Genomic DNA, 24983 nt, shown 5'->3' with positions numbered 1-24983 from the left:
GTACAGATTTCGTGAACTACATACTCATATCGCTAACGCCGATTTGCAGTTGGATTTTGGAACACATACTACGTTCGGACATTATTAAGTTAAAGCATTTACAGCCCTTGGTCGCAAAAATTAAGTCTTTTGACCTAGTTTCGACATTTCGATGAGTGCCTTCATCAGAAAATTAAACCTTCAAATTGGCCTACAACATAAGTACAAAGATTATGGAATTTTTTTTTATAAAAGTGTAAGTACTGACTAACAGCACAAGAAAGAAACAGTACTTACATGTCACATATAAAAATAAATAGCAAGCGATAAAGCTTCAGTCACAAAATGTTTAGAAAAGAATACATGGAAGGCAAAGCCAGAATGGGCTGCTCACATACGTCAAGCCACAGGTAGCAACAGACGGTTGAATGTTTAATTTTCTGATGAAGGCAGTCATAGAACTGTCGAAACCAAGTCAAAAGACTTAATTTTTGCGACCGAGGGCTGTAATTGCTTTAACTTTAATTTGTAAACGATCGTTGATCACGCAGCCTTGTTAACAACTTTTAAAAAAATTATGAATTACTTCAAAGAAAGAGACTTACTCCCAAATAGTCAGCATGGATTCAGGAAATATCGTTCTTGTGAAAAACAACTAGCTCTTTATTCTCACGAAATAATGAGTACTGTCGATTGGGGATGTCAAATTGATTCTGTATTATTAGATTTGCAGATAGGTCACAAGCAACTTCCAATCAAAGGGCGTGACTGTAGAGTATCGTCTCAAATGTGTGACTGGATACGCGATTTCTTCTCAGAAAGGTCACAGTTTGTAATAGTTGACGGGAAGTCATCGACTAAAACAGAAGTAGTATCCGGCGTTCCCCAAGGAAGTGTTATAGACTCTCTGTTATTCCTGATCTACATAACAATTCAGGAGACAATCTGAGTAGCACCCTTAGACTGTTTGCATATGATACTGTCATTAACCTCCTAGAAAGTCGCCAGATGATCAAAACAAATTGCGAAACGGGTTAGGCAAATATCCGTACGGAGCGAAAAGTGGCAACTGACTCTAAATAATGAAAGGTGAAGTCATCCACATGAGTACCAAAAGGAATCCGCTAAATTTCATTTACATGATAAATCACACGAGTCTGAAGGCTGCAAGTTCAACTGAATGCTTAGGGATGCCAATTGCGAATAACTTAAGTTGAAACGATGACACAGATAATTTTATGGACAAAGCAAACCAAATACTATGATTTATTGGCAGAACATTGAGAAATGCATCAGGTCTACTAAATAGATCGCCTACATTATGCTTGTTCTCCTCTTTTGGAATATTCCTGTGTGGTGTGGGATCCGCATCAGATAAGACCGGCGGAAAACATCGAAAAAGTTCAAAGAAAGGCAGCTTGTTTTGTACCATCGCTAAATAGGTGAGAGGGTGCCACATATATGATACTTGAATTGGGGTAGAAATCATTAAAACAGAAGCGTTTTTCCCCATGAAATTTCAGTCGCCAATTTTCTCCTCTGTGAAAATATTTTGTTGGTGCCCGCCTACATAGGAAAGAATGGTTATCATAATACAATAAGAAAAATTTGAGCTCTCCGAAGTTTTTAAATCTTCGTTTTTCTCGCGTGCTGTTCGGGAGTGGAACTGTAGGGAAATAACTTGGAGGTGGTTTCATTTATTTATTTATTTACACGTCAAATTCCGTAGCACTAAATTGAGGAGCATATCTCCAAGGTCATGGAACATGTCAGTACATGAAATTACAACATAAAAGTAATACCAGATAAAAATAAAATGTTTATGAACACATAAAGTCAATCCGTAAGTTTAAGTAAACGCAATTAACAATGCAACAAGAATCAGCTTAATTTTCCAAGGAACTCCTCGACAATATAGAAGGAGTGACCCATGAGGAAACTCTTCAGTTTCGATTTGAAAGCGCGTGGATTACTGCTAAGATCTTTGAATTCGAGCGGTAGCTTATTGAAAATGGATGCAGCAGTATACTGCATACCTTTCTGCACAAGAGTTAAGGAAGTCCGATCCAAAGGCGGGTTTGATTTTTGCCGAGAATTAACTGAGTGAAAGCTGCTTATTCTTGGGAATAAGCTAATATTGTTAACAAGAAATGACAATAGGGAGTATATACAGGGTGGTCCATTCAACGCGACCGGGCCAAATATCTCACGAAATAAGCGTCAAACGAAAATACTAAAAAGAACGAAACTTGTCTAGCTTGAAGGGGGAAACCAGATGGCGCTATGGTTGGCCAGCTAGATGGCGCTGCCACAGGTCAAACGGATGTCAACTGCATTTTTTTTTTAAATAGGAAGCCCCATTTTTTATTACATATTCGTGTAGGACGTAAGAAAATATGAATGTTTTAGCTGGACCATTTTTTTCGATTTGTGATACATGGCGCTGTAATAGTCACAAATATATGGCTCACAATTTTAGACGAACAGTTGGTAACAGGTAGGTTTTTTAAATTAAAGTACAGAACGTAGGTACGTTTGAACATTTTATTTCGGTTGTTCCAATGTGATACATGTACCTTTGTGAACTTATCATTTCTGAGAACGCATGCTCTTACAGCGTGATTACCTGTAAATACCACATTAATGCAATAAATGCTCAAAATGATGTCCGCCAATCTCAATGCATTTGGCAACACGTGTAACCACATTTCTCTCAACAACGAGTAGTTCGCCTTCCGTAATGTTCGCACATGCATTGACAATGCACTGACGCATGTTGTCAGGCGTTGTCGGTGTATCACGATAGCAAATATCCTTCAACTTTCCCCACAGAAAGAAATCCGGGGATGTCAGATCCGGTGAACGTGCGGGCCATCGTATGGTGCTTCGACGACCAATCCACCTGTCATGAAATATGCTCTTCAACACCGCTTCAACCGCACGCGAGCTATGTGCCGGACATCCATCATGTTGGAAGTACATCGCCATTCTGTCATGCAGTGAAACATCTTGTAGTACTATCGGTAGAACATTACGTAGGAAATCAGCATACATTGCACCATTTAGATTGCCATCGATAGAATGGGGGCCAATTATCCTTCGTCCCATAATGACGCACCATACATTAACCCGCCAGGGTCGCTGATGTTCCACTTGTCGCAGCCACCGTGGATTTTCCGTTGCGTATTATGCCGGTTTACGTTACTGCTGTTGATGAATGACGCTTCGTCGCTAAATGGAGCGCGTGCAAAAAATCTGTCATCGTCCCGTAATTTCTCTTGTGGCCAGTGGCAGAACTGTGCACGACGTTCATAGTCGTCGCCATGCAATTCCTGGTGCATAGAAATATGGTACGGGTGCAGTCGATGTTGATGTAACAATCTCAACACCGACGTTTTTGAGATTCCCGATACTCGCGCAGTTTGTCTGCTACTGATGTGCGGATTAGCCGCGACAGCAGCTAAAACACCTACTTGGGCATCATCATTTGTTGCAGGTCGTGGTTGACGTTTCACATGTGGCTGAACACTTCCTGTTTCCCTAAATAACGTAGCTATCCAGCGAAGGGTCCGGACACTTGGATGATGTCGTCCAGGATACCGAGCAGCATACATAGCACACGCCCGTTGGGCATTTTGATCACAATAGGCATACATTAACACGATATCGACCTTTACCGCAATTGGCAAACGGTCCATTTTAACACGGGTAATTTATCACGAAGCAAATACCGTCCGCACTGGCGAAATGTTACGTGATACCACGTGCTTACACGTTTGTGACTATTACAGCGGCATCTATCACAAAGCGAAAAAAGTGGTCCAACTAAAACATTCATATTTCTTTACGTACTACACGAATATGTAATAAAAAATGGGGGTTCCTATTTAAAAAAGACGCAGTTGATATCCGTTTGACCTATGGCAGCGCCATCTAGTGGGCCAGCCATAGCGCCATCTGGTTTCCCCCTTCAAGCTAGACGAGTTTCGTTCTTTGTAGTTTTTCGTTTGACGCTTATTTCGTGAGATATTTCGCCCGGTCACTATCAATGGACCACCCTGTATATTCGATGAACCCTCTGCCAGGCACTTAATTCTGAATTGCAGAGTAATCGTAGATGTAGATGTACGTGTAGAGGTGAATACCGGTCACGCACACTTCTCCCCAAAGTAGACCACAAAGACTTAATAATATTGACATCTCGTGACTGTGGTGGCCATGGAAGATGCAAAAATTCATCCTCGTGCCCAAAAGACCAGTCCTGGACGATACGAATTGCGTGAAAAGGATCCTTGTCGTCTTCGAACACAGCAGCACCTTTGGAAAACAAACATTGTGTCATGGGGTGAAACTGGACAATAGTCGCTTATTTCATGACAGTAACGTGACCTTGCAGAGTAACTGTGGGTCACATGAAATACCACGATATGGCTGCCCAAACCATTGAGCACACACCCCCTTCCCTTGTTTCATTACTGGGACATAGACTCGGCCAGTCGCAAACAGTGTGAAACAAGATTCACCCGACTATGTAAATTGAAGGGCATCACTGCTGTCAGCTGCGGCGGGACATTACGCGGAATCAGCGGCGACGAGCGAAAATGTGTACCGGACCGGGATTCGAACCCATGACCTCCTGTTTACTAGGCAGCTGCGTTAATCACTGCACCATCCGGGACACAGCGCTATCCCAACTGCGTGGAATATCTCGGCACGCCTCATGGCCGATTCACACACCCACTGTGCGCACCTATCGGCAGTTCCTGTCCATTGTAATCACTGTTCGCTACTCTGAGAATCCCACAGGAGGTCGGACGTATTTGTGCATTCACACTGAAGAAAGTGGATCCATTTCCCAGCTAGGCACAGCAATTTTATGAATGCGTGGTGTCTGTTATTCTGCAAGAAAGGACACCACGGCCTCATGCACTTGATTTCCTCACGGGGCAATGGGTCCACTTTCTTCAGTGCAAATGCACAAATACGTCCGAACTCCTCTGGGAATCGTAAGAATAGAAAAGAACGAGAACAATGGAAAAGGACTGCTGATAGGTGGCACCCGGTGGGACTGTGGGCTTGCCGAGGCAGTCCGCGCAGTTGCGATAATGGAGTGTCCCGGATGGCGTAGTGGCTAACGCACCTGCCTGCTACGCGCGAGATCGCTGGTTCGAATCCCGATCCGGTACACATTTTCGCTCATAGCCGCCGATTGCGCGTAGTGTCCCGCTGCAGCTAACAGCAGTGATCTGCTTCATTATACATATATTGTTTCACAGACGCAGATTCTGCATGGTGTCTGTTATTTCGGACATGTCCAAAACACCATACACCACACTTTCATACAAATGACATTCTTCCATTGCTCGATAGTGATTGTTTTAAGAGCTTCGGTACCACATTTTGCTGGTACGGGGCATGTGATTTACTGATGAATGATTTGGGAATTCCCGTTCGCCCTGAAATTCGTTGCTTATGGAGCTCCCTGCGTGTTGTTTTGATGTTGCCAGGGTTCACGAGTGCGACATTTGGTTCTGCAGTGACTTTGTCGTCCTCTTACTATAACACTATTTGTTTATGGTTCATCTATATTTTCTATAATGTTTTGCTCCAAATTTTTTGCATATTGGTACTATATTTTTCTGTATACGGTATGTAAGGTAAAGTCTACTATACTGGAAGTTGAAGTTCTTTGCATTGTATGTGATTAATGTATATAAAATACTATGTAAATTGTTTATTACATTAAATAATTTTCTGATCACATTTGTATTTAAAAATATTTGTGTGTATAAACTATTCATGTTGATGTAAATTTGACAATTGTAAGAAATGGTCACGCTTAGGAACAATATAAGAAATAGGTGTTATGGGAAAGCCAGTCTTCTTTTGTTTGAAACGAAAGTGGCTCTGAGGAGTGGAAAAGGTGGCAAGGGCGAACTGGCGCGCTACCTAGAGCTACCTAGACCGCGGGAACTAAGTCACACTGTCTAGTGATTGAGGCAACACCCATTTGGAGCAGGAGAAGCTTTGCCTGCAAAGTTGCACAAAAATGCCTCGGACGAAGATTGCAAACGGCTTACCTCATAGCTGCGAGTTGTTGGGCTACTGTGCGTAATAACTGAACGACGGAAGACGAGAAATTCAGCCCATACACCAAGATGCGAGGGTTGAAACTTTAATAGTGGCTACTATTTATTTACAGCTCGTACGAAATAGGTACGTGTTTCAAAGTTTTACTGACCTTAAAAGTAGTAACCACCATTGTGTATAACCCGTTGCCAGCGATGTGAAGTCGCAGGATACTCTTAGCAGTGCCAGTTGTGTTGGCAGTTCGAGCGGTGCGGTCTATTGCCCGACGAATTTCTAGCAGTTCTGAAGCGAATGCCGTGAAGTGTTTTCTTCAGTTTAGAAATCAGAGTTGAACTCACGAGGGCTTAAGTCAGGAGAGTGCAGTAGGTGGTATAGAAGTAAGCAGCCCATCAGTGAAATAAATCCGTAACAGCTTGCACTTTACGTGCTTGAGCATTGTCCTGCAAAATGATGGTCAGGTCCTCCAGAAAGTGTCATCACTTCTGTCTCTAAGCCGGTTGTAGGTTGTGTTCCAAAAACAAACAGCATGGAGACAGAAGTGATGACACTTTCTGTTGGACCTGACCATCATTTTGCAGGACAAACTCAAGCACGTACAGTGCAAGCTGTAACTGATTTGTTTGACAGATGGGGCTGGTAAGTGCTATACCACTTACTGCACTCCCCTGACTTAAGTCCTCTTAAGTTCAACTCTGTTTATAAACTGAAGGAAACACTTCACGGCATTCGCTTCAGAACTGCTACAAATTCGTCGGGCAATAGACCGCGCCGCTCGAACTGTCAACACAACTGGCACTGTTAAGAGTATCCTACGACTTGCACATCGCTGGCAACGGGTTATACACAATGCTGGTGACTACTTTGAACATCAGTAAAACTTTGAAACTCGTATCTATTTTGTACGAGCTGTAAATAAATAGTTTCCACTATTAAATTTCCTACCCTCGCACTTGCAGGCCGTATTGTGGGAGTGTAGCCGCTATAATTGTTCGCCACTCTCAAGTCTACAGCCACCAGATAAGATTTTTTTTGTATTCTGTTTTTGTACAGCGTGAACCATTAACTTAGACTGTGAATAATCATTCTTGAACTTTAAGGAAACTGGTTCACCCTGTTATTTCATATTAATCGTACACGTAAACAGGGTTTCTTCCTGGTGTTTAATTAATCCGAGTATCCTGCTTTACAGACTTATGAAGTGTCAAGTTAATATAAACGGGCACCATTTAAATTGTTTTTGTGTAAAGGTTCCAGTGGATCAAATGGCTCTAAGCACTATAGGACTTAACATCTGAGGTCATCAGTCCCCTAGACCTAGAACTACTTAAACCTAACTAACCTAAGGACATCACAGACATTCATGCCCGAGACAGGATTCGAACCTGCGACTGTAGCAGCAGCGCGGTTCTGTACTGAAGCGTCTAGAAGCGCTCGGTCACAGAGGCCGGCTTTGTGTAAAGAATGAGAAAGTTTTCTTAGTTATTGCAAAGTACTGTAGTAAAAGTTTGCTCACGTAAAATTCAATCAGAGTGAAGCTAAGTTACAAGAATCCGTTAAATGACTATACAGAGCTAGTTCAAAGAATAATAGGTTTTGAAAGTAAATTCCACTAAGAAAGAGGTTTTCTTGAAGTGAAATGTGTGTGCTTTAGTATCTAAGTATTTTTGTATTTACGTTTGTTGATTGTGGAAAGTGCTTTTCTAAAGGTCCCCCCTGGCAAACACATTTATAGTTTTCTTGGAGTTATATACTGGGCTTTTTCTCTTTTAAAAACGTGTAGTAGTGAAAAAGAAATCCAAGTGTCAGCACCAACATTGTTTATGTGGAGAAATATTTATTTAAAGAAGCAACGTAAACAGTAGCAACAAAGTAGGCAAAATTCGTGATTCTGCTTTTCCGATACTTCACAGTTTCATTGCCTGGATAGGCTGGCGATATGTTAGTACATGTTGCAAACCACTAAGTGAACTTGGAACTGAGTTGTCCTAGCATCAATACAATACTATTCATGCTGCGTTTCTTTCTAACCGCTGGGTAAGATCTTAGGAAAAGAACTGAATAATGTGAAAACTTATCCATTATATACAACACACGGTCAAATTCTGTAAAAAGGGTAACTCTATTGATTAGGTTTGCATATCAACAGGTCTATCCTCCCATATTATACGGTACTTCATTTGGAAACTAAATTTAGTAAGAGCGTTATACGTGGCAACATAGAGACAGGGTTACTGCTATTCAGGTAAAAGTATACTAAATTACAATAGTAGTGGTGGGGATATATTATTTTTCGTTACAATCCTCTTCAATAACAGTCTGTCACAATCATTCAACACACACTTTCGTCCGCGTTGTGACTTAACGAATATTTCCCCTTTTTCTGTTTGTGGTATAGATCTTCGTTACGGTGCCTCTTAAAACACCAAACACTTCGTCTCCCTAGGTTAAGCAAACACCCACTGTATGAGCACCGTCACTTCCTTCACCGTTCGAATTCACTTAGCTCCGACACTCACAATTACGCAGAAGACTGTTCTGGTCACGACTGACACTTGGGACGTATTGAGGACATTGCACAGACGCTGTTCGCGGTCCAATACAACAAGTACCCTGCAAGCTTAGCTAGCTAACATCTGAATTTATGTTCAGGCATGAATTTCTCGCGTTGCTTCCGTATGTTTGACTGACTCCTGCATGTGTTGGAGGACTCGCTTGAATTAAGGTCCGAAAACTTTGCTTCCTTGTCACCTTGAACCTGATTTTTGCATTCATGCTCACAACAAATGCGGAAATTTGTGTATTTTTAACTGACTGTTTACGTACACCAACTTCCGTTTTAGATCGTTGGACAACAGAACAATAGAAATCGCAAGCGTAAATACAGTGAATATACACTGGTGTCCAAAATTAAAGCAACAAACGGAAATTTTGCAGGGTTGCATTTGTTTTGCCACGAGACAGTATAAGCAGCTGATAGTATAGTAGAACGATGTAGAGAATACAGAACGCCGGCCGCGGTGGTCTAGCGGTTCTGGCGCTGCAGTCCGGAACCGCGGGACTGCTACGGTCGCAGGTTCGAATCCTGCCTTGGGCATGGGTGTGTGTGATGTCCTTAGGTTAGTTAGGTTTAAGTAGTTCTAAGTTCTAGGGGACTTATGACCTAAGATGTTGAGTCTCATAGTGCTCAGAGCCATTTGAACCATTTGAATACAGAACGTAAACAACTGCAACATGCATAACGATAGACAAAAATTTTCTTCGTTTTTTTTCCAACTCCGGATTTGCACGCACATTCCAACAATGGTTAATGTGCTCAGTTTGGCGTGTGAACACCTCTGGCAACAATATAGGAATGATAACGTCGGGGAATGCTGTGAATTAGGTCGTCAGTCTCACATTGAGGCAATAACACCCATTCTTCCTGCAGAGCTGTTCGCAAGTCTTGGAGAGTGGTTTATGAATGCTGAAGTGCTACAACCCGTCTCCTTAGCGCACCCCGACATTTTCTATGGGATTCAAATAGGGAGAGCGAGCAAGCCACGCCGTGTGTGCAATATCTTCCGTTTCCAAGAAAACATCAACAACCCGCGCTCTATGAGGTCGAGCATTATTGTCCATTAGTAGGAAGCCTGGGCCCACAGCGTCTCGCAATTACCGCGCATAAGGTCCGAAGATCTCGTCGCGATACCTGACACCATTTAAACCTTGCTGATTCATCCGTACAGTCTCAAGAAGAGCTGTTCAAGTGGTCAACCTAATGCTTACCCACAGTTTAGAGAACCTCCTCGATATAGGTCTTTTTCCACAATGTTTGGGTCCCCAAATCGTGTACCACGTTCCCAGCAGATGCGCATCTGTCGAGAAATACTCTCCAGACCAAATCAGGACTCATCAGTGAAAAGAAAATTGGCCTAATTTTGGAGGTATATTGACAACACCACTCTAGATGTTCCCTTCTATGAAGACGCGTCAGAGGTACACAAACAGCAGGTCTCCGACAGTAAAGGCCACTCAGTTGAAGCTTCCTGTACACTTTTTGCCTCGATGCAGCATGTCCAGTAGGTGCTGTGGGGTCAGATGCCAGTTGCCGTGCAGTACTAAGGCGGTACCGTTGTGCCCTTACAACCAAATAACGGTCCTCTCTCTCTGATGTCGCATATGATCGGCCCTTCCCTGATCTTCGGGTTACGGTTTCGGTCTCCATAAACTGTCGCCACATCCGAGAAGCAACAGAACGATTCACTTTAAGCTATCGGGCCACATTAGCTTGCGACTGTCCTGCTCCCATTCTTTCTTTGGAAATCCACGGCAGAGTGTCTCGTAGGCATCTTCTTTGTGCCATACAGCACCGCCGGCCGTTGTGGCCGAGCGGTTCAAGGCGCTTCAGTCTGGAACCGCGCGACCGCTACGGTCACAGGTTCGAATCCAGCCTCGGATATGGGTGTGTGCGATGTCCTTAGGTTAGTTAGGTTTAAGTAGTTCCACGTTCTAGGGGACTGATGACTTCAGATGTTAAGTCCCATAGTGCTCAGAGACATTTGAACCATACCGCACTGTCTGTGATTGTGTACACAGCGATTGTGGATGTGAAACTATCCGGCAAACACTGCCCCGTTTGGTAGGTGCCCTGACGTCATCGTTGACGTGGTTGTCCGTTGACCGGAATGCCACCTTCCGTGCAGAACACGATCATAAGGACGTCCGTTGACAGTTCGTATGATCATATCGTAAAGTAGACATCGGACTAGGAGACACAGCGGATTCAAATGGCTCTGAGCACTATGGGACTTAACAGCTATGGTCATCAGTCCCCTAGAACTACTTAAACCTCACTAACCTAAGGACATCACACAACACCCAGTCATCACGAGGCAGAGAAAATCCCTGACCCCGCCGGGAATCGAACCCGGGCGCGGGAAGCGAGAACGCTACCGCACGACCACGAGCTGCGGACAACAGCGGATTGTTACTTTAATTCTGAAGACCAGTGTAGTCCAACGAATGTAATTTTGACCAGGACTGACAACGTACACTAACTTCGATACAATAGTTCGAACACATAATTTAACTTTGTTATTAGATTTCGCCCAGGACTTGACACCACGGACCATCAGCACTACGGAAACAACACCAATTAAATTTCCATGTTTGAGAAGCAAATACAGATGATTTAAACATGATTAAATTCATCTATATACACGTGTGTATTCGTTTATGTATAAGACCTTGAGACAAAATTGCTGCGAGAATGAATGTAATAAACATTTCGCGTAAGAATCGTTATGTAACAGGTGAGCCGGGCGCGGCTCGTGTTCATGCCGTTCCTTGCTTGACAGCTTCTCTGTAAGGAACTGTCGCCTCGTTTCTTATTCGATTTACTGGCGTCACTAAGTTGCTGGCTTGCCTGCCCGTGAGTGGCAGCAGCAGCGCGTATCGATTAGAGCACTGTCGCATTATCTTTGAAGCAACCGCTAGCATTTCCGGCTCGTCGTGTGTCGGGAGGTCAGTCGGGACGGAGCGCCAGTGAGTTGCGGACAGCCGATACTCGCCGACCGCTGGCGACACACATGCACTGTCCGACGGAAGGAGACTGGAGCGGGAACGACCGTTGGTTGGTCGTTCGGTCAGTCGTCTCATCGGGCGACGTGTATTTGATCTTTTGACCGTTTCTGGGTCTCGTCAGTGGGTCATCTTGCCGGACGTGGATCGGTTCCTTAGTTGAGCAGAGATGTCGGGTGGCCAATGGGCAAGTGTTCCCTCTGCACGGTTGGGTCCGAGCCAGTGTGGCCGGGTCGCCGTGTCTCCGAGTTCCAAACGGACATCAAAGGAGTCGGGATGGAGATTCAGTGAGCTTCTGACACCCATGACTGGCCCAACCATTGCCGACACACATAAATTGACTGGGGACGATCGTGGTTGGTCGTTCGGTCGGTCGTCTCATCGGACGACTTGTATTTGGTCGCCGACCGCTTATGGAAACTCTGTGTGTGTCGACTTGTGATTTCTCCTAGTTGTTCCACAGTGACTGGTTTTAGGATTGTCGCAGTTCTTGGTGCAAGTGTTTACGTGGAACTGTGTGTAGCTTCTGTGATTTTCACTGAGCAGTTATGAATGCCGTCTGCGTACTGGAGTAGTTAGTCGGTCGGTTGAGTCAGAGCAGCGAGTGAGTGTTTCCCCACCGTGTTGATGCTCTCCGGCACGGCGTGTAGTTCGACAGCCTTTGGTGTTTGTTTATATTTTTCAGTGGTTATTGTACCTTGGCTGTATTGAGACGCCAATTTTGAAGACGTAGTGCTGCTGGTATCTTCATCCCCGGCTGATATTTTCCGTTGTCGTGCCGTTGGTCGGCGGAAGAGAATTGAGTAGGTTGTTGATCGGTCCTTCCGCCGTCCCTGGGTCGGGTTGCCGTCTGATTAAGTTATCTTATTCTTAGCTGTCTATCTTACCCAACCTTACGTCAGAGTTACTTCCTCAGGCCGACCCTTGGAACATTGATCTGTTGTTTTTTGATTGTGATATTTAGTCTCAAGTACTGTGCGAGGCCTTCAGCCGTCTATTAATTTAGTTTGTTTTAATGTTAATATAAGGCCTTCAGCCGTCTTAAATTAAAGCCTTGAAGATTCTTGCTTAAAGTATTTTTTTTTCAATAAGGGGATTCTGCCCTTTGTAAGTTATTATTATTATCCAGGCCTTAAGCCTTGGGTTGTTCTATGTTCAGTATGTGGCATTCAGCCGAACTTTTACGTGAAATATTTTAAGCTAAGGCTGCCCAGTGTATTCCTTAAGGCAATTTTAATACCTTGCGTTCGGGCCTTCAGCGATATTGTTTTTAAATGCTTTTCGGGGCATGTGTAATTAAGTGCTTTTAGCAAATAAAGTTTGTGTGTTTTCTGCAACTAACAGTAACTGATCTTGGCACCTTTCCACAACCTTATTCTGATCCTCTCTGTCCTGCGAAACCAGATTTCAACGGTAGAAAATACGTAAAGTATATTACTTCATTACTTTTTGCGTGTTCCTGAAAGCGTGATATTGTCCGCCCTCCTTAACATCGACTTGGAGTTTTCGCCATCATTAGGAGAGCGAATCCCTCACCACTGCTTCGTTTCTAAAATTTTAGGCACCGGAACGCAGCTCTTCTGCAAACATCGCCCCCCTACCCCCCCCCCCCCCCCCCTCCCCCGCCACCAGCAGCGGCCATAGAATCACAACTTAGGGACGAAGCTCATCTCACCTTGGTTATGTTTTACAAACAGCGTGTTGATAACCCTTCTCCCGGATATACGAGGGTTGGAACTTTAATAGTGGCAACTATTTATTTACAGATCGTAAAAAATAGACATGTGTTTAAAGTTTTGCTGACCTTCAAAGTAGTCACCAGCATTGTGTATAATCTGTTGCCAGCGATGTGGAAGTCGTAGGATACGCTCAGCAGTGCCAGTTATGTTGAGAGTTCGAACGGCGCGGTCTATTGCCCGACGAATTTGTAGCAGTTCCGAAGTGAATGCCGTGAAGTGTTTCCTTCAGTTTAGAAATCGATTTGAACCTAGGAGGGCTTAAATCAGGGAAGTTCAGTAGGTGGCATAGCATTTAGCAGCCCCATCAGTCAAAAAAAAATCAGTAACAGCTTGCACTGTACGTGCTTGAGCATTGTCCAGCAAAATGATGGTCAGTTCCTGTAGAAAGTGTCATCACTTCTGTCATTTTTGGAACACAACCTACGACCAGCTTAGAGACAGAAGTGAATCTTTGTCAACTAGGCATGGTAACAGGTACCAAAAAACTCAGAGAAGCGTTCCTATAAGGGATAGTCAAATGAAAACGATACAGATGGAAAACAGTAAGCAAAGTTTTTATCATTTCAGTAGTAATCGGCATAACTGTTAATACACTTATTTCACTGTGAGATAATGCCTTCATGAACATATATTTGTTGTTGCCTATGGAAACACTATTTTATCCAAACAGGCACCTTTTCGTCCGAAGCAAATCGACGGCCACGAATCCATTTCTCCCGAGGTCCAAAAATATTAATATTGTATAGGGAGATATAAGGAGAAAGTGGAGGATGTGTAACGGCTTCCTAGCGAAACTTCAGCAGCGTTGTCGAAACAAACTTGGCAACATGTCTCAATCTTTCCACGTACGTTTTCCATATTTTTAGAGGCCAGTAGAAAGACAGTCGTGGCCGCCAATTTCCTTCAGACGAATAGATGCACGCACGGATACCGTTTTGTCACACAGTGGGATAAATATATTGCTATGGCGAGTAGTTTTGAAATAATAAACCCTTTCTTACTTTCATTCTACCGTCTCGTTTTCATTTGACTGACGCTTATAGTTTAGCGACAAACCGACATAAACCACGCTGAAGTACTGTATAACAGAAGAGAAATTCTTGGGGGATTTAAATGGTAAGGTTTGGAAGACAGGCAATGTAGTTGCCGAGTAACCCTTTATCCAGAAAGGCCCGTACAGGACCTGCAACATGCGGTCGTGCATTATCCTGCTGAAATGCAGTGTATCGCAGGGATCTAATGAAGGGTAGAGCCACAGGTCGTAACACATCTGAAATGTAACGTCCTCTGTTCAAAGTGCCGTCAGTGCGAACAAGAAGTGACCGATACGTGTAACCAATGGCACCCCATACCATCACGCCGAGTGATACGCCAGTATGGCGATGACGAATACACGATTCCAATGTGCGTTCACCGCGATGTCGCCAAACACGGATGCGACCATCATGATGCTGTAAACAGAACCTGGATTCATCCGAAAAAATGATGTTTTGCCATTCGCGCACCCAGGTTCGTCGTTGAGTACACCATCACAGGCGTTCCTGTCTGTGATGCAGCGTCAATGGTAACCGCAGCCATGGTCTCCGAGCTGATAGTTCGTGCTGCTGCAAACGTCGTCGAACTGTTCGTGCAGATGGTTGTTGTCTTGCAAACGTCCCCGTTACAGCCATGCGGATAAGATGCCTATCATTTCGACTGCTAGTGATACGAGGCCGTAGGGATCCAGCACGGCGTTCCGTATTACCCTCCTGAACCCTCCGATTCCATATTCTGCAAACAGTCATTGGATCTCGACCAACGCGAGCAGCAATGTCACGATTCGATAAACCGCAATCGCGATAGGCTACAATCCGACCTTTATCAAAGTCGGAAACGTGATGGTACGCATTTCTCCTCCTTACACGAGGCATCACAACAACGTTTCACCAGGCAACGCCGGTCAACTGTTGTTTGTAAATGAGAAATCGGTTGGAAACTTTCCTCATGTCAGCACGTTGTAGGTGTCGCCACCGGCGGCAACCTTGTGTGAATGCTCTGAAAAGCTAATCATTTGCATATCATAGCATCTTCTTCCTGGCGGTTAAATTTCGCGTCTGTAGCACGACATCTTCGTGGTGTAGCAATTTTAATGGCCAGTAGTGTAAGTACGCGAATGGAATAAGAAAATCGATAATATTGGTAGGAAATTACGCTCTGCCATGCACTGTACAATAGCTTGTGTAAAGTATATTTATTGACGTAGATGTAAACTGTACACTGTCCAGCTGTGGGTCGCCTGCTCCTGGAAACGGCTGAGCTTCTGGAGACTATCGACTGGCTGGAGCCTCCAGACGCGACCCCTGCCCCCCCCCCCCCTCCCCGCCCCCTTCGCCGCTGGCTCTTCACCCGACCCACGACCTCTGCCCTGCCTCGCTGCGCCTCACTCAATTGTTCTCGCCGCTCCTAGCGAGCCCGGACCAGCTGTGTTAATCTCGCCCTACTTGCTCCGAAAACTCGTTATCTATTCTGTGGAGCAAGTACAGGGGTCAGCAGTAATGAACTGATAGGCCTGTCCGGACTTGGGTGACGTAACGTGTGTCGACTGCCTATGACACGTCCCAAACACGTCGTGGGGGTATCATCTCTAAGCTAAATACAACAGGCGTCGTGTGCCCTTGTAGAGGGTAGATGCATTTATTAAATTTTTAAAAATATTTATTTTCTAATGCATTTGAAAAATTAAGGTTTCATATTCAATAAAGATAATTTCATATCTCAACAAAGGGAATAACAAACAACTTCAAATCCTTCCTATTGTTGTCCTGTCCTTCCTTCCGTCCAAGTTGTATTTGATTTCTTACATTTTGGTGGCACTGAAAGCCGTCAAAAATTATTATTTTGTTGTTAAAAAGTTTACTTTAGATTCTTTGATGTTCCTTTCTAGTTCTTTCCTTATTTTTGTAATCCATACTATTATTAACTTCATTTTCCAGAAATGCAAGAAATTTGTTTCGTTGGCATCTACTTATTCAATCGGGAAAGGTGTTCAACGAAGATTAACTCTCGCTTATCATTACTTCTGATATTTTCTGCATATTTTGGTAGGTCTCCTCAGTACTTATCGCATTCCAACCATCTGTACTTTGTTTTGCACTCATTACTTTTATAATAATTCTTCTTACAAGTATTTCTATTCTGTTCAGCGTATAGTTCATTGTTAAGCAGTCACATGTATGCGATATTACTTTACATTTGTTTTCTTTTTCACTTCCATTTTGTTTGATTTTAAGAAATGTGCATACACCTGAAAAGAAACGATTTTACTTCATTTCTCATGCTTGTATTTCGCATCCGACTGTATTTTCTCATCACAGATCCTTTACAGTCTCATCTCCTGCTCAACCAGTGTATCTCAATAGCAGTCTTTACAGAAAAATAACTGTTTCGTCCGTTATCTTTAACCACAGAACGATACTATGACTCTACCAACACAGTTCATCAATTATACACTCCACACTCCCAACGGAATTACAATCTACCGCTGATGCAAAATACGAAATTTGTCTTTACATCTATCCTTCTGACAATATTAACCATCTCCTCCCACTTCCCAACATTCCGACTTCCCTTTTCCTTTAATGTTTATCTCTTAAATTAACAATTACAAAGCTTTCGTTGCACCATCCTATCCAATTGTGATGTGTCGTTAAAAAGCAGTAATTCTGAAGATTAATAGCGTGATACGGTTCCCACAGATGAGCGTTCAAAGATGTTATGCTCACCATGAATATGTGAAGATGCAGTGTCATCGTGAGCTTGGGTTCGTACACTGTGAACAAGACGAAAAACTTAGCGCTTACATCCAGGTTTGCGTGGGTGTAAACACAAGAAACAATTCTGATATTGGTTTGAACGTGCTTCAAACCGACTAAAAATTATGCATATGCTTGGATTCCCGCACACTTCGTACCTTACACTTTACAAGACATATCTGCAACCCTTGATGAAGGGAAGAATACTATGTTAATCAACGCCGCATTGTGTACGATGAGACACATGTCAGTTACGAAGAAGGTTTTCAAGAATTTCTTCGTGGGGCGCTTTATCTTAGTTCATTCAAGGAACAGTTCTAAGGTAATTTTTCCAACAAGCGCTATATGTTTCTCTGAAAGAGTTTTTGGTCAATTCTTTTTATTCGAATACGAGCTTTCAGTTTTTATTGAAAAATGTGAAGTTGTGAACAAGAGCTCACTATTACGAAGATACTGATGTGAGAAAAAAATTGGTTTGTCTAAAGGTAAAAAAATAAAACTGATTAGAGAGGCATTTGACTGGTAGCTGAATGATGCTCAAAATGCTTTTAGACAAGTCATTTCACAAAACATTTGACCGTTTTCTTTTTTTTTCGAAAATCTTGTTTTCAAGTTTTGTTCAGAATGCACGAAATATAACATATTGAAATATCGATCAGTATTCTGTTATTATTAAGAACCTATAGATCAAGAAAAGCAGAGAAGTTTCCATTTTTGAAGTTATTTGATATTTATGTTATGGTTGAAACATGAAAGAGAGAATTCCACAATTTGTGCACATAACGTAACATTTTATGGAAAAATAGTTAGGCCTTGAAGAGACGAACTTTTTGACACTTCATTTACATAGCTAGAGTTGTTCATCAAATATTTCAGTTTTCCCTCGAATCTATAATTAGTTTTTTCTTAATTACCCTGATTACTTTCCAGAAATTACACCTTTCTTGAAAAACTATGTCCCACGTTGATGAAATTGTGATCTCATTTGTCCATTTCTGACTCTTTCTTTGGTTATGAAAATGTACAATTTTCCCTTAAATCATTAAGCTTTCTTAATAACCCTGATTAATTTCAAACAATTAATTTTTTCTTTTCTTGCAAAAGTAGACCGTATTTTAGTCAGTTTAATACCCCTTTCCTCATTCTTCGTTTGCCTATGAAAATTCAGACAAAAAATTTCTCTCAGATCACTGATTGCGTTTTTCTTAACTACCCAGATCGCCTCTGTAGTGTACATCTAGGGTATTTGTACAGCATAAAAGTAGCAGGAAAGCGAGTCCTCTCCCACAAATATACGTAGCTAAACTGAAGTGACCTGCTGGTATGCAAGCTAGACACCCATGACAGTGTAATAATTGTAAAATAGGATAACTAGTGGTAACACATAAGTACAAAAGCAGTCATTGATTAAAAGATTATACATGAGAAAAAAAGAGAATTGGAACTTTAATAGTGGCAAATATTTATTAACAATTTATAGAAAAGAGATAATGTCCTTCAAAGCAGTCACCATAATTGTGTATAACCCGTTGCCAGCAACTTGCAAGTCGCAGGATATCCTCAGCAGCGCCAATTGTGTTGATAGTTCAAGTGGAACGGTTTACTGCCGAGCGAATGTCTGTAACAGTTCTGAAGTGAATGCCATGAAATGCTTCCTGCAATTTAGGACTTACGTCTGGATGTGTGGAAGGTGATACAGCATCTCCCAGCCCCACTCATCGAACAAATCAGTCTCAACGTGAACCATATGTGTCCGAACACTGCCCTGAGAGACGAGGGCAGATCCTACAGAAAGTGTCGCAGCTCTTTTTTGGAACACAGCCCGCGACAGTGACATTGAAGTGCCGCTATTTAAGGCCATTGATCTTTACATCGCGTTTTAAATGTTTTAAGTGTAGTCTTATCGTCTTCGTTGTACCTTTTTATTATTACCGTTTTAAATTGAAGAATGCCATACTTCTTATACATATAAATGCTTTCGTTACTTTCACCCTTCAAATCTTTTTTAAAAACACCTGTAAGTGATATTGTTTTTACTTCTCATTTAGTTTCAGCCGTCCGGAGTGGCCGAGCGGTTCTGGGCGCTACAGTCTGGAACCGCGCAGGTTCGAATCCTGCCTCGGGCACGGATGTGTGTGATGTCTTTAGGTTAGTTAGGTTTAAGTAGTTCTAAGTTCTAGGGGACTTATGACCACAGCAGTTGAGTCCCATAGTGCTCAGAGCCATTTTAGTTTCACTTCTCAGTTGCCTGAAGAGCAGCTTGAATGTACCGTTGACGCCTCTGTCATGCCATCATACATATGGTGCGAAGAAGGGGAGCGGGGACGGGGGTGGGGGGGGGGGAAGAGGATGAAATAACAATACAGAAAAAACGCCTTGGTTTCGGTTGTACGTCATGTGCCACAAAGTTCTTTTTATTGTCGTCGCAGATATTCTCTTGACCTTTAGGATAAAGACTTCTTTTTTCCCAATAAATAATAGTCCATACTTACACTGACACCCTGATACGGCAATCAGTTTCAGCTCATTGATAAGAAAAACGTCTTCTCTTGCTTTCATCGGATAGCATTTGTATATATATGCAAAGTGGTCCATTGATCGTGACCGGGCCAAGTATCTCACGAAATAAGCGTCAAACGTAAAAACTATAAAGAACGAAACTTGTCTAGCTTCAATGGAGAGACCAGATGGCGCTATGGTTGGCGCGCTAGATGGCGCTGTCATAGGTCAAACGGATATCAATTGCGTTTTTTAAATAGGAACCCGCATTTTTATTACATATTCGTGTAGTACGTAAAGAAATATGAATGTTTTAGTTCGCATTTGGAAATACGAGTAACGACATGACTCTCAACAACGAGTAGTTCGCCTTCCGTAATGTTCGCACATGCATTGACAATGCGGTGACACATGTCAGGCGTTGTCGGTGAATCACGACGGTAAATATCCTTCAACTTTCCCCACAGAAAGGAATCCGGGGACGTCAGATCGGGTGAGCGTGCGGGCCATGGTGTTTCGACGACCAATCCACCTGTCATAAAATATACTATTCAATACCCCTTCAACCGCACGCGAGCTATTTGCCGGACATCCATCATGTTGTCATGCAGTGAAACATATTGTAGTAACATCAGTAGAACATTACGTAGGAAATCAGCATATATTCCACCATTTAGATTGCCATCGATAAAATGGGGGCCAATCATCCTTCCTCCCATAATGTCGCACCATACATTAATCCGCCAAGGTCGCTGATATTCAACTTGTCGCAACCATCGTGGATTTTCCATTGCCCAATAGAGCATATTATGCCGGTTTACGTTATCGCTGTTGGTGAATGACGCTTCGTCGCTAAGTAGAACTATGGGCAATATGGGACTTAACATCTGAGGTCATCAGTCCCCTAGAACTTAGAACTACTTAACCCGAACTAACCTAAGGACACCACACATCCATGCCCGAGGCAAGAGTCGAACCTGCGACCGTAGCGGTCGCGCGGTTCTACACTGAAGCGCCTAGAACCGCTCGGCCAAACCGACCGGCCAGCCCATTAATGCCAAATTTCACTGCACTGTCGTCACGCGTACGTTCGTCGTACGTCCCACATTGATTTCTGCTATTATTTCATGCAGTGTTGCTTGTCTGTTAGCACTGACAACTGTACTCAAATGCTGCTGCTTTCGGATGTTAAACGAAGGCCATCCACTACTGCTTGTCCGTGGGGAGAGGTAGTACCCGAAATTTGGTATTCTCTGCACACTCTTGACACTGAGTGTCCCATGCGTCTAGCTCCAAGTACCATTCCTCATTCAAATTCGGTTATTCCCGTCGTGAGGCCATTATAACATCGGACACCTTTTCAGACCAATCACTTGAGTACACATGACAGCTCCACCAATGCACTACCCTTTTATACCCTACGTACGTGATATTACCGCCATTTCTATTGAAACGTCCCCTTTGGAAAATTAAGAATGACTGTGCTGGTAAACCTCCACGTTATTTGGTTTTCATACAGCTGAGCAAAACTGAACGTGCTGCGCGTGATTAGCCCAGCCGTCTAGGGCGCTGCAGTCGTGGACTGTGCGGCTGGTCCCGGCGGAGGTTCGAGTCCTCCCTCGGGCATGGGTGTGTGTGTTTGTCCTTAGGATAATTTAGGTTAAGTATTGTGTAAGCTTAGGGACTGATGACCTTACCAGTTAAGTCCCATAAGACTTCGCACACATTTGAACATTTTGAAAACTGAACGTACTCAGACATTTCTCTCTTTACTTGTTTTGATCAACAGTAAACTGACCACAACATTTGTTTTTAGCGCAACGCAATCTGACTTTCAATAATCCCTACAAAAGAATGGCCCTGACTAACAATAACCTATACCTTTGATGAATCACTTACCTCACAAAAATCTTCGTTACTCAAACTACTCCAATACAGCGAGTGCCAATACTGCCAGCTAAATAAAAGATTCCTACTACTGAAGTCACTAACTACTGATAGGCATAGTTAGCAAATGAAAGATTTTGATGGAGAACAATGTATTTATCTTAATAACATTATTAAGGCAAATACATTGTTATATATATATATATATAAAAGTTCATGGTATCCAGTATTACAAATTTACTCTTTCTGATGGACACACGTCCAGATCGTCCGCTCTCAAAATTCTGCCACCTTTCTCCCCACATCCACCACTGCTGGCTCCTCACCTCCAACTGCACAACGCTACGCGCTGTTCACATCCAACTTCCCAACACTACAATAGCGAATATTCCAACAATGCCAACCAGCCAAAGTCTGCACACAGCACAGTCAGTGATTTTCATATAGAGCACTACGTGGTGTTACCAACATAAAAACGTAAATAGCCTACTTACAGTATACGTACATATAGCTAACCTGTGACTTCTGTAAACTCTGTGTATTTACTCCTGATTGGTTTTTGTTGGTGATAATAAAGGTCAGTTTCAGTTGAACCTTGATAATACACAATCACGATACAATACCCAAAAATAGTTTTTATTTAGACTTCAGCTCCTTGTCGAGGCTTGAGGAGGAAGGTATTTACTCCGGTGGTAAGATATCCAACAAGTTCCCATCCAATATAAAGGAAGACAGTTGGAATCCCTTGCGTTTCAAAAGAAAAATGGAAAAATATCTCTTTAGCCACACTTTCTGCAAGATTCATGGATGTACATGGGAAATAGCAGTGTTTGTTACACAGCTGTGTGACAAGTAACCGTAAGCACTGCCGTTGTGCCTACAGTCGGGCCAATCGGGAATGACAGACTGCCGTAGCATCCTTTGGAAGCGGTATGGAGGCGTGGGGGCCAGCACACTGCATTTCCTGCTGTTGTAAGTTTTGTCAGTTTAGCAGACCTGGAGCCACTGCTCGATCAAGTAGCTCCTTAACTGCCATGACGAGGCTAATGGTATCCATTCCAATCCTCCCACAAAGAGAAAATCTCACAGAGTACTAGGAATCGAAATCCGGTTTGCCGTATGGCAGTCAGCCACTGTGACAATGCAGCTAGGGAGGCGGACATACAAGTAACAATGTACGAGTGTGAGTCAAATGGAAACCTTAAATTTTTAATAACAAATCGAAATTTCGCGCCATTATCCGGTAAGTTGGTAAGCGTGCTACAAACAGCGTGCAGAATGGCCTGTAGGTGGCAGCATAGTGCAGATGCACACATACCGTCGCATTATCAGTATAAAGAGGGCCGCCCCACTTGAGACTTGCACCAGGGAAGAACAGCGTTCTGTTATTCGGTTTTTACGTAGTGAGGGTGTGAAACCTACTGAAATTCATCGATGAATGAAGGTTCAGTACAGTGATGCATGTCTGTCACAGCAGCAAGTCTACGAATGGAGTAGAAAGTTCGCAAATGGTGTGACTTCATTGGAAGATGCTCCTCGTCCAGGTCAGGCACAACGAGTTGTGACTCCACAGAACATTGCAGCAAGCTGAAGCCATAGTGACACCGAATGACATTGCAGCATGTTTGCAGATTAGTCATGGGTCAGCACACCACATTGTGCATGGTGTGCTACAGTTTCACAAAATGTCTGCAAGATGGGTGCCACGGCAGCTGACTCCTGAAATGAGAGAACGACGTGTTGATGCTTGTGAAGAACTTCTTCTGCGCTTTGAACGAGAAGGTGATCGCTTCCTTGCAAGAATCGTTACTGGGGACGAAACCTGGGTTCACTTCCACCAACCGCAAACGAAGAGAGCGAGCAAGGAATGGCGCCATTCCTCATCACCAAAACCAAAGAAGTTTCGAACAGAACCATCAGCAGGGAAGGTTATGCTGACTCTCCTTTGGGACGAAAAAGGCGTCATTCTGGAGTATTTCATGCCTAGAGGGACCACTGTCAGCAGTGTATCATACACAGATCTCCTATAAAATCATTTGCGGCCTGTAATCAAATCAAAGCGACGTGGATTACTGTCAGCAGGTGTCCTTTTGCAACATGGAAATGCAAGGCCTAACACTGCCCGTACAACAGTTGCAACAATCACTGACCTGCATTTTGAGTGTCTTCCTCATTCACCATACTCACCAGACCTTGCCCCAAGTTATTTCGGAGTGGCCGAGCGGTTAAAGGCGCTACAGTCTGGAACCGCACGACCGCTACGGTCGCAGGTTCGAATCCTGCCTCGGGCATGGATGTATGTGATGTCCTTAGGTTAGTTAGGTTTAAGTAGTTCTAAGTTCTAGGGGACTTATGACCACAGCAGTTGAGTCCCATAGTGCTCAGAGCCATTTGAACCATTTTTGAACCCAAGTGATTTCCATATGTTTGGTCCACATAAAGACGCAATGGGAGGAAAGAAGTTCCGTTTTGATGAAGAGGTACGCCTCGCGGTGCATGAGTGGTTGCGTGGACTACCAAAAGAATTTTTTTCTAAAGGAATTTATGCATTTTGTAAGCGCTGGAGGACTTGCATTGAGCGTGGGGGAGACTATGTTGAAAACTGATATAACTTTGTACCAATTCTGCACAATAAATAATATTTAAAAAAATATTTAAGTTTTTCATTTGACTCACCCTCGTACTATCAACGTGACACAGTACTGATGGAGGCAATTTAAAAAAAATACCATTGTAATCTATATCTATAATAATAATAAAACTGTAAAACTGTTGTGTTTGTCTCTTTATCTATTTGAACGCGCTAAATCTCCAAAACCACTATATGAATTCTCATGGGGCTGTCACAGGTAACTTGACCGTAGCTTGGGGCACAACACAGGCTTTATTTTATTAACATCAGATCACGATAAGAAAGACATCGTGATTTAGCGTTTTATCCAAAACCGTAGTATTTGTTGGTTTTTTTGTTCGTAAACACTGATCTCCGAAACGGCCAGATGAATTTTCAAGGCGTTTTCACAAGTAACTTGAGAGTGGGCTTGGGGCAATGTGTAGGCTTTATTTCATCAAAATCGGATCACGGTAAGAAAGATATCGTCTTTTAAAGTTTTATTTGAAACCGTTGTATTTGTATATCTCTCCAAAACTGGTAGTTGAATTTTTAATGGTGTTTTCACAGGTAGCTTGAGTGTAGCTTGGAGCAACATATGCACTTTGTTTCATCAAAACTGGAACGCGAAAAAAAAGATAGCTTCATTTAAAGTTTCACCAAAATTGTCTGCACAGGTTAGGAGTTCGGATGTTTAATCATCACGCCGTAGGATACTAAACAACAGATAGATGGCACTGCTAGTGTCGTAGTAGATCAAAGCATCAACTGATGGCGCTGTAGTTTTTTTCTTTTTAACTCAGTGACTGATTTATTTTCAGAAATTTA

The sequence above is a fragment of the Schistocerca piceifrons genome, chromosome 1 (genome assembly GCF_021461385.2).
Source record: "Schistocerca piceifrons isolate TAMUIC-IGC-003096 chromosome 1, iqSchPice1.1, whole genome shotgun sequence".
Taxonomy (NCBI): Eukaryota; Metazoa; Arthropoda; class Insecta; order Orthoptera; family Acrididae; genus Schistocerca; species Schistocerca piceifrons.
This window is presented reverse-complemented; position numbering follows the sequence as displayed.